This window comes from Montipora foliosa, chromosome 4, assembly GCF_036669935.1.
Source record: "Montipora foliosa isolate CH-2021 chromosome 4, ASM3666993v2, whole genome shotgun sequence".
Lineage (NCBI taxonomy): Eukaryota > Metazoa > Cnidaria > Anthozoa > Scleractinia > Acroporidae > Montipora > Montipora foliosa.
In genome coordinates, this window is record NC_090872.1 from 46,500,417 (window position 1) to 46,514,264 (window position 13,848).

The 13,848-nt window shown below is 48.8% G+C and overlaps 9 non-coding genes across 9 annotated transcripts; 3 read left to right on the forward strand and 6 right to left on the reverse strand.

The window, feature by feature from the left end:
• Positions 1-1,039: 1,039 nt before the first annotated feature.
• On the reverse strand, positions 1,040-1,203 carry LOC138001671 (U1 spliceosomal RNA). Its single transcript, XR_011123331.1, has one exon. It is a non-coding gene; the product is annotated as a U1 spliceosomal RNA (small nuclear RNA).
• A 184-nt stretch (positions 1,204-1,387) lies between these two features.
• On the reverse strand, positions 1,388-1,579 carry LOC138001578 (U2 spliceosomal RNA). The gene has a single exon (XR_011123260.1). It is a non-coding gene; the product is annotated as a U2 spliceosomal RNA (small nuclear RNA).
• A 297-nt stretch (positions 1,580-1,876) lies between these two features.
• LOC138001629 (5S ribosomal RNA) lies at positions 1,877-1,995 on the forward strand. The gene has a single exon (XR_011123298.1). It is a non-coding gene; the product is annotated as a 5S ribosomal RNA (ribosomal RNA).
• Positions 1,996-3,045: 1,050 nt separating this feature from the next.
• On the reverse strand, positions 3,046-3,209 carry LOC138001546 (U1 spliceosomal RNA). Its single transcript, XR_011123232.1, has one exon. It is a non-coding gene; the product is annotated as a U1 spliceosomal RNA (small nuclear RNA).
• A 6,363-nt stretch (positions 3,210-9,572) lies between these two features.
• On the reverse strand, positions 9,573-9,762 carry LOC138001594 (U2 spliceosomal RNA). Its single transcript, XR_011123276.1, has one exon. It is a non-coding gene; the product is annotated as a U2 spliceosomal RNA (small nuclear RNA).
• Positions 9,763-10,059: 297 nt separating this feature from the next.
• On the forward strand, positions 10,060-10,178 carry LOC138001638 (5S ribosomal RNA). Its single transcript, XR_011123300.1, has one exon. It is a non-coding gene; the product is annotated as a 5S ribosomal RNA (ribosomal RNA).
• A 1,049-nt stretch (positions 10,179-11,227) lies between these two features.
• Positions 11,228-11,391, reverse strand: LOC138001547 (U1 spliceosomal RNA). The gene has a single exon (XR_011123233.1). It is a non-coding gene; the product is annotated as a U1 spliceosomal RNA (small nuclear RNA).
• A 1,552-nt stretch (positions 11,392-12,943) lies between these two features.
• On the reverse strand, positions 12,944-13,140 carry LOC138001581 (U2 spliceosomal RNA). Its single transcript, XR_011123263.1, has one exon. It is a non-coding gene; the product is annotated as a U2 spliceosomal RNA (small nuclear RNA).
• A 307-nt stretch (positions 13,141-13,447) lies between these two features.
• On the forward strand, positions 13,448-13,566 carry LOC138001641 (5S ribosomal RNA). Its single transcript, XR_011123302.1, has one exon. It is a non-coding gene; the product is annotated as a 5S ribosomal RNA (ribosomal RNA).
• Positions 13,567-13,848: the final 282 nt, after the last annotated feature.

The window sequence follows — 13,848 nt, forward strand, 5'->3', positions numbered from 1 at the left end:
TTCTATCCACTTCATCATCTCAAAGAATCTCAGTTCCCCCCACCAAAGAAAGTTCCAATACAGCTTTTTTTAAAACACAACATGTCAAGCAAATGTCAAAAATGAGAAATGCAACAAAAACAAAATAGTTCACACGGGAAAGGCGAACTTATATTCCCGAGGGAGCGCGTGCGCGCGAGATCTTATCAAACCAACGTTTATGACATCAAAGCTATCTTTTTGTCTGAGCAAAGAACAGGACACGGCAAGTGTGAAATTGACGCACTGTTATGCATTGGATGAAAAGACAAACTAGTTAGTGGGGAACATGTGCATACAACGACGGCTAGAAAATTATAAAATTGATCTAGCGAAAACGTGACTTGGTGGAGTTGACATTTTCACTGTTCTCTGCTCAACACGGACAGTATTCAGGCCCCATTTGTTCAAAGGGTGAACAACATTATTCAGAAAATAAGTCACTATCCTTCCTGAGTATAATACATTTACTTTCGCGATAACAATTCAATTAATTCATAACACAGAGAAACGACAACGTGCGTGTTGGCCACAGAAATGTAACGCCAACTGCCCTGGCCACTTCTCATGTTACTCAATGCACGCCGGATCGCCAGAAGGCAACATAGTACAAGGGAGGCATAAGAAATCTATCACGCTTACAGATAGGCGATCGAACATTGCAAACATACATCTACTTACGTTTTGCAAACGATGCAAGAGGATAAGTGCTCCATCTGCCCTCCGGTACTTTCTTGTTTCACTCGTCGATCGATCTATCCTCGATGATTTCTCTGCAGCAACGAAGAATGCAAGAAATGAAGTGAGGTTCCGCTCCGCACTGCACCCACCAAATAACTCAAACATTCAACGAGATTTCAATTCACGGCAAACTCACCTTGTCCTTGGTTACTCCGTTCCGTTCAGTCCCGTCCCGTCAGTAAACGACAGGACAGGGCATCTTTCCATGCTTGCCTGACTGACTGAAATCACACCAACAAACCATCGCATTAGTGCCATTCCTTTCCCGACGAGGTGGGTGCGGGGACTAGCGCGAACGCAGGTCCCCACTACCAGAAATTATACGCTCGAGTTACCCACATTTGGGGTAATCGCAAGGGTCAACCCAATCGAAGTGCAATGAAAGAGCCTCACCTTGAGAGGACTGCCTCCCTGATCACAGTGCCTCCCGCGTCAGGTAAGTATGAACTTTTTCAGCCTTCCCATGGACCGCAAAACGCAACTGCTCTGCACATAGCTTGTGGTGGCTTCTTGTCGTCCCAGAACCGGTAAGGCAGGCCGGTGACTCCCTCCTTCCTAGGGAAGACAAGAGAAGGTGGAAGCTGGTCAGTCTGTTGTTTCACTTTCAATTGTTTATTTCTTCCCCGGAGGGAAGTGGGCCACACTCGGAGGTAGTGCTATACCGAGGCAACCCGTGGCCGGGACGAGGCAAGCCTCTTTTCCACGGCCCAGTTCCAAAAATCAGTTTAATATATGAGCTGCTCGATGAGCAGCGTATCAGATATTAAGCTGATAAGAACAGATACTACACTTGATCTTAGCCAAAAGGCCGAGAAGCGATGCCATAACATGCTCGCAGCAGACGGAGTGCTGCTAGTCTCCTGGTCGCGAGATATGGTGGTCTGATTGTCATCCGTCCCAAGTAGGGAATCTACAAAGCCAACCTGAAAACGAGGCCGGCGCACACAACGATTGTCTACTTGTACAGTGGATGGACGGACGGACGGCAGGCAGCCACAGCCACCAGGACTGCATGGCATTTGCGTTGACGGCAAGAGGACAAATCCACATGGTGTTTCCTCCGACCTCTTTTTCACTTTCCTCTTATAAAAGAGTAAATTTTCACGGCAAATGACTTGTCTACGACCATACCACAGGGAAAACACCGGTTCTCGTCCGATCACCGAAGTTAAGCCCTGTCGGGCGGGGTTAGTACTTGGATGGGAGACCGCCTGGGAATACCCCGTGTTGTAGGCTTCCCTTTTTCGTTCTATCCACTTCATCATCTCAAAGAATCTCAGTTCCCCCCACCAAAGAAAGTTCCAATACAGCTTTTTTTAAAACACAACATGTCAAGCAAATGTCAAAAATGAGAAATGCAACAAAAACAAAATAGTTCACACGGGAAAGGCGAACTTATATTCCCGAGGGAGCGCGTGCGCGCGAGATCTTATCAAACCAACGTTTATGACATCAAAGCTATCTTTTTGTCTGAGCAAAGAACAGGACACGGCAAGTGTGAAATTGACGCACTGTTATGCATTGGATGAAAAGACAAACTAGTTAGTGGGGAACATGTGCATACAACGACGGCTAGAAAATTATAAAATTGATCTAGCGAAAACGTGACTTGGTGGAGTTGACATTTTCACTGTTCTCTGCTCAACACGGACAGTATTCAGGCCCCATTTGTTCAAAGGGTGAACAACATTATTCAGAAAATAAGTCACTATCCTTCCTGAGTATAATACATTTACTTTCGCGATAACAATTCAATTAATTCATAACACAGAGAAACGACAACGTGCGTGTTGGCCACAGAAATGTAACGCCAACTGCCCTGGCCACTTCTCATGTTACTCAATGCACGCCGGATCGCCAGAAGGCAACATAGTACAAGGGAGGCATAAGAAATCTATCACGCTTACAGATAGGCGATCGAACATTGCAAACATACATCTACTTACGTTTTGCAAACGATGCAAGAGGATAAGTGCTCCATCTGCCCTCCGGTACTTTCTTGTTTCACTCGTCGATCGATCTATCCTCGATGATTTCTCTGCAGCAACGAAGAATGCAAGAAATGAAGTGAGGTTCCGCTCCGCACTGCACCCACCAAATAACTCAAACATTCAACGAGATTTCAATTCACGGCAAACTCACCTTGTCCTTGGTTACTCCGTTCCGTTCAGTCCCGTCCCGTCAGTAAACGACAGGACAGGGCATCTTTCCATGCTTGCCTGACTGACTGAAATCACACCAACAAACCATCGCATTAGTGCCATTCCTTTCCCGACGAGGTGGGTGCGGGGACTAGCGCGAACGCAGGTCCCCACTACCAGAAATTATACGCTCGAGTTACCCACATTTGGGGTAATCGCAAGGGTCAACCCAATCGAAGTGCAATGAAAGAGCCTCACCTTGAGAGGACTGCCTCCCTGATCACAGTGCCTCCCGCGTCAGGTAAGTTTTTTGTAATTCGGCGGTCCAGGGACGTAGTGCAATGCCCAAGGGCCATACAGGGCGGAAAAAAACAAAAAACAATAATGGGAACCGCCGAAAGTGAGGGAGCACCCCCTAGACGGGGCCGGCCCACCAACTTCGCCGGGGAGTCGAACCCCGCCTCACCATAAAAAATAAAGAGGGATCACGAGAGACTATGAGAAAGAGAAACTAAAACTGGACGAAGAAACAACACCAATGACACCATTTGCACCCCACTGACAAGCAAAGAGGCGACGACGCCGAGCAGACGTGAAACGTTTAAAAAGCAAGGGCAGATAAAAATGAATGCGACCTTTAATAAAAGCCAGAAGGCGGACAGCACTGGGCCGAATGTTACGGAAACGAAAATCATTGCGCTGAATCCAGACACCAAATTTACAAACATTTAAGAGGTAGCAGAAGACACGGGGAACTAAACGCAAATCATCCGAAGAAAAACCAAAAAGACAATGTTTTACAGAAATGGACGGAGCAAGAGAGGAAGCACGGGACAAAAGGCTTTGAATCCAGGCAAGGCCACTCTGGGCCAAAGGGCACGAGAAAAAGAGATGCTCAAGGGACTCGAGAGGAGCGCCACAAAAACACGATGTAGAAACGCCATATCCAAAACCAGATAAACGCTCAGCGGTGTAAAGAACGCCATGTGAAATCTGCCAGCAGACGTCGATGACCCGCTTATCCAGGGGCATGAAATATAGAGACCTCCAGGTGGAAGACCAGTCAATGGGCCCAAAAAGCGGGCCATACTTAGCTACACAATGAGGCTGAACCAAGTTCAGAGAGATGAGCAAGCGATAGCAAGACTTACAAGAGATGGTGGACACTTTGACAGGATCACAGCCAGAGCCCAATCCGACCAGGAGGCCAGAGGAGGATGAATGCCCCCCGAGAGCAATCCACGCACGAAATAAAGCAGTGTAAAATGGGGGGAGACGATCAAGGGACACAACAGAAGGATCAGCGAAAGCATCATGAGGGGTGACCCCAAAGCGGTCCAAGAGCCAATATGTCAAAAGATAGACCCACCCATTATGGCACATTTCGAGGCGCCTGACCCACTGAGCCAGAAGAGAATAGACCTTGAAAGGAACAGAAACAACAGAAAAGCCCCCACACTCACGAGGGCAGTACAAAACCCTCCGGGCAACAAGATCCCGCTTGCCACCCCAAAAAAAGTCAAAAATCAGTCTAGTAAGTTCGGCTTCAACCCAAGGAGGCATAAACACAAGTGAAGCGACATACCAGACTCGAGACAATGCCAGAGCGTTAATGACAAGGGCTTTGCCCGAGAAAGAGAGGGAGCGTCCGCGCCAAGACAGAAGACACTTACGAACAGCTTCCAGACGGGGGGACCAATTCTCCTGAGAAAGATCACCATGCCCAATAAAAACACCGAGGACCTTGATGGAAGCAGAGGACCACAGGATGGGGACCGGGGCATCCACCCGGTTACGCCAAGGGCCCAACCACAGGCCACGACATTTGCTCAAATTCAATTTGGCACCCGTTCCTATTTCGAAGCGATGATAAACTTGGAAAACGGCAGCAATAGCTTCATCGGACAAGGCAATTACTGAAGTATCATCAGCATATAATGAAAGTGCGGACAGCTCAGGGGCCACCCCAGGCAAGCGCAAGCCACGAATAGCAGGGCTAGCACGGAGAGAGGCAGCCAAAACCTCAATTGAAATAACGTAAAGGAGAGGCGAGAGAGGGCATCCCTGCCTCACCCCACGACTAGGCAAGAAGGACTCTGAGGTGTAACCGTCAATGAGGATGGCGCTGCGAACATTGGTATACAAGAGACGGATCCATGAAACGAAGGAGGGGCCGAAGCCCATGTGAGTAAGAGTGCGGAGGAGAAAGGCCCAATCAACACGATCGAAGGCCTTCTCCTGATCCAATGACAAGACTGCTGCAGGGATCCCAGATTCAGAGGTGAAATCGACAACATCCCGCAGAAGAGCAACATTCTCGCCTATAAAACGCCCGCGCACTCCGCAAGTCTGATCGGGATCAATAACATGATGCAAGACTTTGAGTAAGCGACCCGCTAGGGCCCTAGCACACACCTTATAATCGACATTGAGGAGACTAATAGGCCTCCAATTTTTATGATCCAAGCGATCACCCTTCTTAAAAATGAGAGTAATCAAAGCGCCTCTAAGCGAAGAGGGCAGAAGGCCGGCAACGAAAGAAGCATTAAGAGTCTCAACCAGATCGGCCCCGAGGACATCCCAGAATGCAACAAAGAACTCCATGGGGAGGCCATCAGAGCCTGGAGACTTACCAGTGGCCATACCAAGCAAAGCAGAATGCACTTCGGTGACAGTCAAAAGGCCCTCACAGAGATCACAGGTCCCCACAGGGAGGCGAGCCTGAACATTAGATAACAAGTCATCCTGAACAGTAGAATCAACTGGCTCGGCAGAAAAAAGGGAGGAGTAGAACTCCACCCAAGAGGAACAGATGGAAGAAATGTCAGCGACAATGGAACCATCCGGACGCCTCATGGCCGAGATCCAACTTTCAGAAGCCCGCTTGCGCTCCTGACGAAGGAAGAAACGAGTGGAGGCCTCACCCTCCTCAGCCCATTTAACCCGGGAACGCACCCGAGCACCATCAGCAGCGGCCTTGTCCAAATCAGAAATTTTATTCAGAATACGCTCATATACGTCAAGAAGGCTAACAGAACCATTATCAATCTGTCTCTTAAGATGAGAAGCAAGGTCAGAGTATAAAGTCCTGGCCTGCACTTGAGACAGCTTTCGACGGGAACAAAAAGCAATAGCAATTTCCCTAACCTTCTCCTTGCCCCGATCCCACCACACCAGAAGGGAGGGAAAGGAGGCTTTCCGCAGTTTCCAAGAGGACCAAAAGGAACGAATGGCCTCGGCAAAAGATGAGTCATGAAGCAGAGAGGAGTTAAAAACCCATCGCCCCGGGCCCCGAGGAAAGGGCTCGGGAAAAGATGTCTTCAGAAGGATCGCAGAATGGTCGGAATATGGGCAAGGCAAAATGTCACAAGATGGAGCCAGATGAACCCAAACAAGGGGATAGCCACAAAGGTCAATACGTGAGGCAAAGGCACCATCCGACCTAGACCAAGTAAATGAGGTAACGCTCGGGTGAAGCCTTCTCCAGATGTCAATGACACATAGCTCCTGAAAGAGAGTACTCAAAAGTGCTGTACTTTCTCGGCTGTCATCAGAGGTATCAGAACCACGACGATCCAAGAGGCGATTAAAAACAGTGTTGAAATCGCCCAACAAAACCGTTGGGAGAGCGGAGTCAAAATTATCAAGAACGTAATCAAGGAAACGATCCCTGTCGGGATTACGAGACGGGGCATATAAAGAGATGACACGAAAAACAACATCATGCCACCTAAACACGGCGGAAGAAAGGCGGCCAGCGACATCGCAAAAAGAACTGACAAGCTCAAACTTATTCCTGTACAGAAGGACAGTGCCACATGAGTGAGAGGAACCCGGTGAAGACACTGCCTGGAAGCCATAAGGGGCGAACCAGGCAGAACTCTCAGCACAGGAAGTAACATGACATTCCTGCAGGCAAACAAAATCAGCCGATAAATGAGACAACCACTGCAGAAAGGAGAGCCGTTTATTGGCATCCCTAATACCATTAACATTAACAGAGATAAAAGTGGCCATGATTAGTTAAGAGAAATCACCGCCACGGAGGCCGACTTCCAGAACCAGTACTAGCAAGCGATCTCCCAGAAGAAGGGGGAGGCTGACTTTGAGAAATAGCCGGGAGACTGGGGTGCCTCCCACCAGAGAGGGGGGAGCGCTCTCGGTATCTCTTAGAAGTAAGGTCCATGGTCCGATCGAGGTGAACAGTAACCTCATCAGGCTCCTGATCAGGCAGGATATGCCTACGCTTAACCCGGCGCCTCTGAGGGAGAGGCTCACAATCAGAAGGCTGTTGCGCATCCAGAGATAAGGAGGAAGAGAAATCCTCAACAGAAGAGGAGCACCGCGAAAGGGTGCCCTCGGCAATCACAGACTCAGACCCCTCGGTGAAAGAGTCTATCAAAACAGAGGAAGAACCTAAGGAGAAATCGCTGATGCCATCAGGCAAAAAACCTCGCCCTACCTCACAGACTTCAATGGAAACATTGTCAACAGCAGAGAGATCCACAGAGGCTGGGACCTCGTTATCATCACCGGCCACAACAGAAGTGCCATCAAGGATCAAGGGGGCCACCGGGTCAGAGGCCGGGGGGTCCTCAACAATAGTACCGTCCGAAACAAGAGAAGGCCTAGCAGGCCCATCAGGCATAACAAGATTAGAGGGCACATTCTCAACAGTAGAAAAAGTGGCCTCAAAACCAACTAAGATGGATTGACTAGCTTGTTCGGGAGACTCACCCCCACCAACGGGTGGAGAGTCGGAAGTAGCCACAACCGGAGCAGAAGCTTCATCAATGGAAGATACATGGGCAGAAGGGGGCACAGAGGCCCTATCACTCTCACCAGCTGAGGACAAGTCCATAGGAAGAGGGACAGGATCACCTGAGCCACCCTCCACGGCCGGAAACACAGACTCAGCCGAAGCAGTGGCGTCAGCAACAGAAGGGTCAGGTACAGCCTCCACACGAGGCTCCTGCTGACCAACAGCGTTAGCATAGGCACGAGTTGGACATTCCCGTGCAATATGCCCCATCTCAGAACAGAGACGACACCTGTCCCTATCAGGGCAGTCGACCGCCTTATGTCCCTCAGTCTGACAGATGTTACAGATCAGGGGTTGACCCTTGAACCATACCCGACAGGTAAAGCCATCCACAATTACAAAACGAGGTGGAGGACGCGACATGACCAGATCAATCAGTCTGGTGCCAGTGAAAATTTCGGAACCCAAGTATCTCTGTCCACGAACCTTCCTAACCAAACCATAGGAGGAAAAGGTGTCCTTAACATGGTCATCAGAAGCCTCAAAGGGATAATCAAAAAGATGAACGATCGAAGAAGGAGGACCGCCATCAACTTTGCACCAGAGGCCAAAAAGACGGATGCCACCAAGAGAGACAACATCACGGGCATCGTCAACGGTTTTGAAAGTAACCCGAATAACATCTAAGCTCTGCTGAATAGCTACAGCAGCGGGAAACTTTGAGGAGATAGCCCTCATAATCTCATCGCGAGACTTACCGGCCAGCTTACGGCCTACATAAATGTTAACAGTGCGGTTAAACCGCATGCTTACATTAATTGATATTCAAATCGATTCAAAAAGGTAAAAAAGAAGAGTGCCGGGAACCCACCTACACTCTGTGGGACTTGCCGGCTTACGAAAATGCAAAAAAGGAAAAAAAAAAAAAAAAAAAAAAAAAAAAAAAAAAAAAAGAGTGCCGGGGACCCACCTACACTTTGTGGGGCTTGCCGGCCTACGAAAATGCAAAAAATGGAAAAAGAGTGCCGGGGACCCACCTACACTTTGTGGGGCTTGCCGGAAAAAAGAAAAAAGAGTGTCGGGGACCCACCTACACTTTGTGGGGCTTGCCGGCCTACGAAAATGCAAAAAATGGAAAAAGAGTGCCGGGGACCCACCTACACTTTGTGGGGCTTGCCGGCCTACGAAAATGCAAAAAAAAAAAGGAAAAAAGAGTGCCGGGGACCCACCTACACTTTGTGGGGCTTGCCGGCCTACGAAAATGCAAAAAAAGGAAAAAAGAGTGCCGGGGACCCACCTACACTTTGTGGGGCTTGCCGGCCTACAAAAATGCAAAAAAGAAAAAAGAGTGCCGGGGACCCACCTACACTTTGTGGGGCTTGCCGGCCTACGAAAATGCAAAAAAGAAAAAGAGTGCCGGGGACCCACCTACACTTTGTGGGGCTTGCCGGATACAATAGGTCAAAAAGATGGGCTTACCCCGAGTTAGGGCAGAACGCCCAGCATAAGTCCTCGGGAGGGTCACCCAGTTAAACTATATACAAATACAAGGAAAGCAGCTAAACGTATAATAAAAGCAAAAAGACAAGGATAATTATATATGTATAAACTTACGCTCCCACAAGTGAAAACAGAGGGAAAAAATATAAGGACGCAGCAAACCACAAGTCAGCACAGACCACACACAGGTACTAACCAAGGGCTAAACCAGCGTTCAGGTAAGTATGAACTTTTTCAGCCTTCCCATGGACCGCAAAACGCAACTGCTCTGCACATAGCTTGTGGTGGCTTCTTGTCGTCCCAGAACCGGTAAGGCAGGCCGGTGACTCCCTCCTTCCTAGGGAAGACAAGAGAAGGTGGAAGCTGGTCAGTCTGTTGTTTCACTTTCAATTGTTTATTTCTTCCCCGGAGGGAAGTGGGCCACACTCGGAGGTAGTGCTATACCGAGGCAACCCGTGGCCGGGACGAGGCAAGCCTCTTTTCCACGGCCCAGTTCCAAAAATCAGTTTAATATATGAGCTGCTCGATGAGCAGCGTATCAGATATTAAGCTGATAAGAACAGATACTACACTTGATCTTAGCCAAAAGCCGAGAACGATGCCATAACATGCTCGCAGCAGACGGAGTGCTGCTAGTCTCCTGGTCGCGAGATATGGTGGTCTGATTGTCATCCGTCCCAAGTAGGGAATCTACAAAGCCAACCTGAAAACGAGGCCGGCGCACACAACGATTGTCTACTTGTACAGTGGATGGACGGACGGACGGCAGGCAGCCACAGCCACCAGGACTGCATGGCATTTGCGTTGACGGCAAGAGGACAAATCCACATGGTGTTTCCTCCGACCTCTTTTTCACTTTCCTCTTATAAAAGAGTAAATTTTCACGGCAAATGACTTGTCTACGACCATACCACAGGGAAAACACCGGTTCTCGTCCGATCACCGAAGTTAAGCCCTGTCGGGCGGGGTTAGTACTTGGATGGGAGACCGCCTGGGAATACCCCGTGTTGTAGGCTTCCCTTTTTCGTTCTATCCACTTCATCATCTCAAAGAATCTCAGTTCCCCCACCAAAGAAAGTTCCAATACAGCTTTTTTTAAAACACAACATGTCAAGCAAATGTCAAAAATGAGAAATGCAACAAAAACAAAATAGTTCACACGGGAAAGGCGAACTTATATTCCCGAGGGAGCGCGTGCGCGCGAGATCTTATCAAACCAACGTTTATGACATCAAAGCTATCTTTTTGTCTGAGCAAAGAACAGGACACGGCAAGTGTGAAATTGACGCACTGTTATGCATTGGATGAAAAGACAAACTAGTTAGTGGGGAACATGTGCATACAACGACGGCTAGAAAATTATAAAATTGATCTAGCGAAAACGTGACTTGGTGGAGTTGACATTTTCACTGTTCTCTGCTCAACACGGACAGTATTCAGGCCCCATTTGTTCAAAGGGTGAACAACATTATTCAGAAAATAAGTCACTATCCTTCCTGAGTATAATACATTTACTTTCGCGATAACAATTCAATTAATTCATAACACAGAGAAACGACAACGTGCGTGTTGGCCACAGAAATGTAACGCCAACTGCCCTGGCCACTTCTCATGTTACTCAATGCACGCCGGATCGCCAGAAGGCAACATAGTACAAGGGAGGCATAAGAAATCTATCACGCTTACAGATAGGCGATCGAACATTGCAAACATACATCTACTTACGTTTTGCAAACGATGCAAGAGGATAAGTGCTCCATCTGCCCTCCGGTACTTTCTTGTTTCACTCGTCGATCGATCTATCCTCGATGATTTCTCTGCAGCAACGAAGAATGCAAGAAATGAAGTGAGGTTCCGCTCCGCACTGCACCCACCAAATAACTCAAACATTCAACGAGATTTCAATTCACGGCAAACTCACCTTGTCCTTGGTTACTCCGTTCCGTTCAGTCCCGTCCCGTCAGTAAACGACAGGACAGGGCATCTTTCCATGCTTGCCTGACTGACTGAAATCACACCAACAAACCATCGCATTAGTGCCATTCCTTTCCCGACGAGGTGGGTGCGGGGACTAGCGCGAACGCAGGTCCCCACTACCAGAAATTATACGCTCGAGTTACCCACATTTGGGGTAATCGCAAGGGTCAACCCAATCGAAGTGCAATGAAAGAGCCTCACCTTGAGAGGACTGCCTCCCTGATCACAGTGCCTCCCGCGTCAGGTAAGTTTTTTTTTTTTTGTATTAAGGCGGTCCACCAGGCGTAGTGCAATGCCATGGTAGTCTTTAAAACAGAAGGAACCGGAGGGACCCATCCGCTACCATAAACAAGGGGAATCGAACCCCAACCCCGGCAGGATTACAAAACAACAGGGAAAAAAACAGGGAGGCCATCAGGCACATACAGACACAAATACAAGGAGGTAAGATTCTATTAAACGATCAAGGGTTACATAATGGACTTGACGATTTCGACGACTACAGCATTTGAGACTTGGAGCTTACTATCTTCTTTAATCTTTTCGGCAAGTGCTAGAACATCCTTGTAACTGGAACCAGGTTTGACATTTGACAGAACACGTTGAGTTAGCAGCTGACGATCACTTACAGGACGGGACACCGGGGGCGGAGGGGGCTCAATGGGAATTTCACCCTCCTCCATCTCCGGTGGCAAGGGAGACGAAGCAGGCACGGAATCAGGAACGGACGCTTGTGGAGGAGACGAAACAGGGACGGAGTCAGGCGGAGACGAAACAGGAGCAGACGATTCGGCAACAGGAGCAACAGGTGCAGACGGAAGCGAGACAGGGGCACTGAACGAGAACGATGATACTGGAGACGTGACGGGAGCAGCAGAAGAACCCCAGGCCTGCTTACAATCCCGGGCCCTGTGACCTGGCTCCTTACATCGCAGGCACCGACCCGAGAAAGGGCAAGCCTGAGGCAGGTGACCAGATTCATGACAGATGGAACAGATGACAGGTTGACCAGCATGCCACACACGGACAGGAAAGTTGGACACAGACAAAGAAGACGGGATGGACTGAACTGACTCTTGGAAAGACATAAGGAGGACACGGGTACCATTGGCCACAGACGGAAAATCGCGAAAAAAGCAAGGACGGATGGAATGAACTACACCAAAGGACTTAAACGCAGACTGAACATCAACATCGGGAATCTCGAACGGCAGATCACGGACAAACACGGAATGGATACGGACATTACAAGCAGTAACAGGGACAGGAACACCACGGAACGTAATCGGATGATTCTGAAGAATCTTGTCTCTGTACTTGACAGTCGGGAGAGTGACGCGGACTTTACTGTTGCGAAGAAACTGGATGGCAGACACTTTATCAGGACCGAGGGCACGCAGCAACTGTGGGAGGATCTGAGAGGAACTGTTGGACTGGTGAACCTCAGGAGGGAAGTGAAAAACAACACTCCGCGGGAACGCCATACCACAAGTACTGGACTGTAGACACCACAGGAACAGCTGGAACGACTGAAAAACAACTGCCAAGCCCGCAAGAGCTTTTAAACGGCAGAGACACTTACCGACGTTAACAACTCAATGAAAAGCGTCAGGTAAGTATGAACTTTTTCAGCCTTCCCATGGACCGCAAAACGCAACTGCTCTGCACATAGCTTGTGGTGGCTTCTTGTCGTCCCAGAACCGGTAAGGCAGGCCGGTGACTCCCTCCTTCCTAGGGAAGACAAGAGAAGGTGGAAGCTGGTCAGTCTGTTGTTTCACTTTCAATTGTTTATTTCTTCCCCGGAGGGAAGTGGGCCACACTCGGAGGTAGTGCTATACCGAGGCAACCCGTGGCCGGGACGAGGCAAGCCTCTTTTCCACGGCCCAGTTCCAAAAATCAGTTTAATATATGAGCTGCTCGATGAGCAGCGCAGCGTATCAGATATTAAGCTGATAAGAACAGATACTACACTTGATCTTAGCCAAAAGGCCGAGAAGCGATGGCCATCGATGCCATAACATGCTCGCAGCAGACGGAGTGCTGCTAGTCTCCTGGTCGCGAGATATGGTGGTCTGATTGTCATCCGTCCCAAGTAGGGAATCTACAAAGCCAACCTGAAAACGAGGCCGGCGCACACAACGATTGTCTACTTGTACAGTGGATGGACGGACGGACGGCAGGCAGCCACAGCCACCAGGACTGCATGGCATTTGCGTTGACGGCAAGAGGACAAATCCACATGGTGTTTCCTCCGACCTCTTTTTCACTTTCCTCTTATAAAAGAGTAAATTTTCACGGCAAATGACTTGTCTACGACCATACCACAGGGAAAACACCGGTTCTCGTCCGATCACCGAAGTTAAGCCCTGTCGGGCGGGGTTAGTACTTGGATGGGAGACCGCCTGGGAATACCCCGTGTTGTAGGCTTCCCTTTTTCGTTCTATCCACTTCATCATCTCAAAGAATCTCAGTTCCCCCCACCAAAGAAAGTTCCAATACAGCTTTTTTTAAAACACAACATGTCAAGCAAATGTCAAAAATGAGAAATGCAACAAAAACAAAATAGTTCACACGGGAAAGGCGAACTTATATTCCCGAGGGAGCGCGTGCGCGCGAGATCTTATCAAACCAACGTTTATGACATCAAAGCTATCTTTTTGTCTGAGCAAAGAACAGGACACGGCAAGTGTGAAATTGACGCACTGTTAT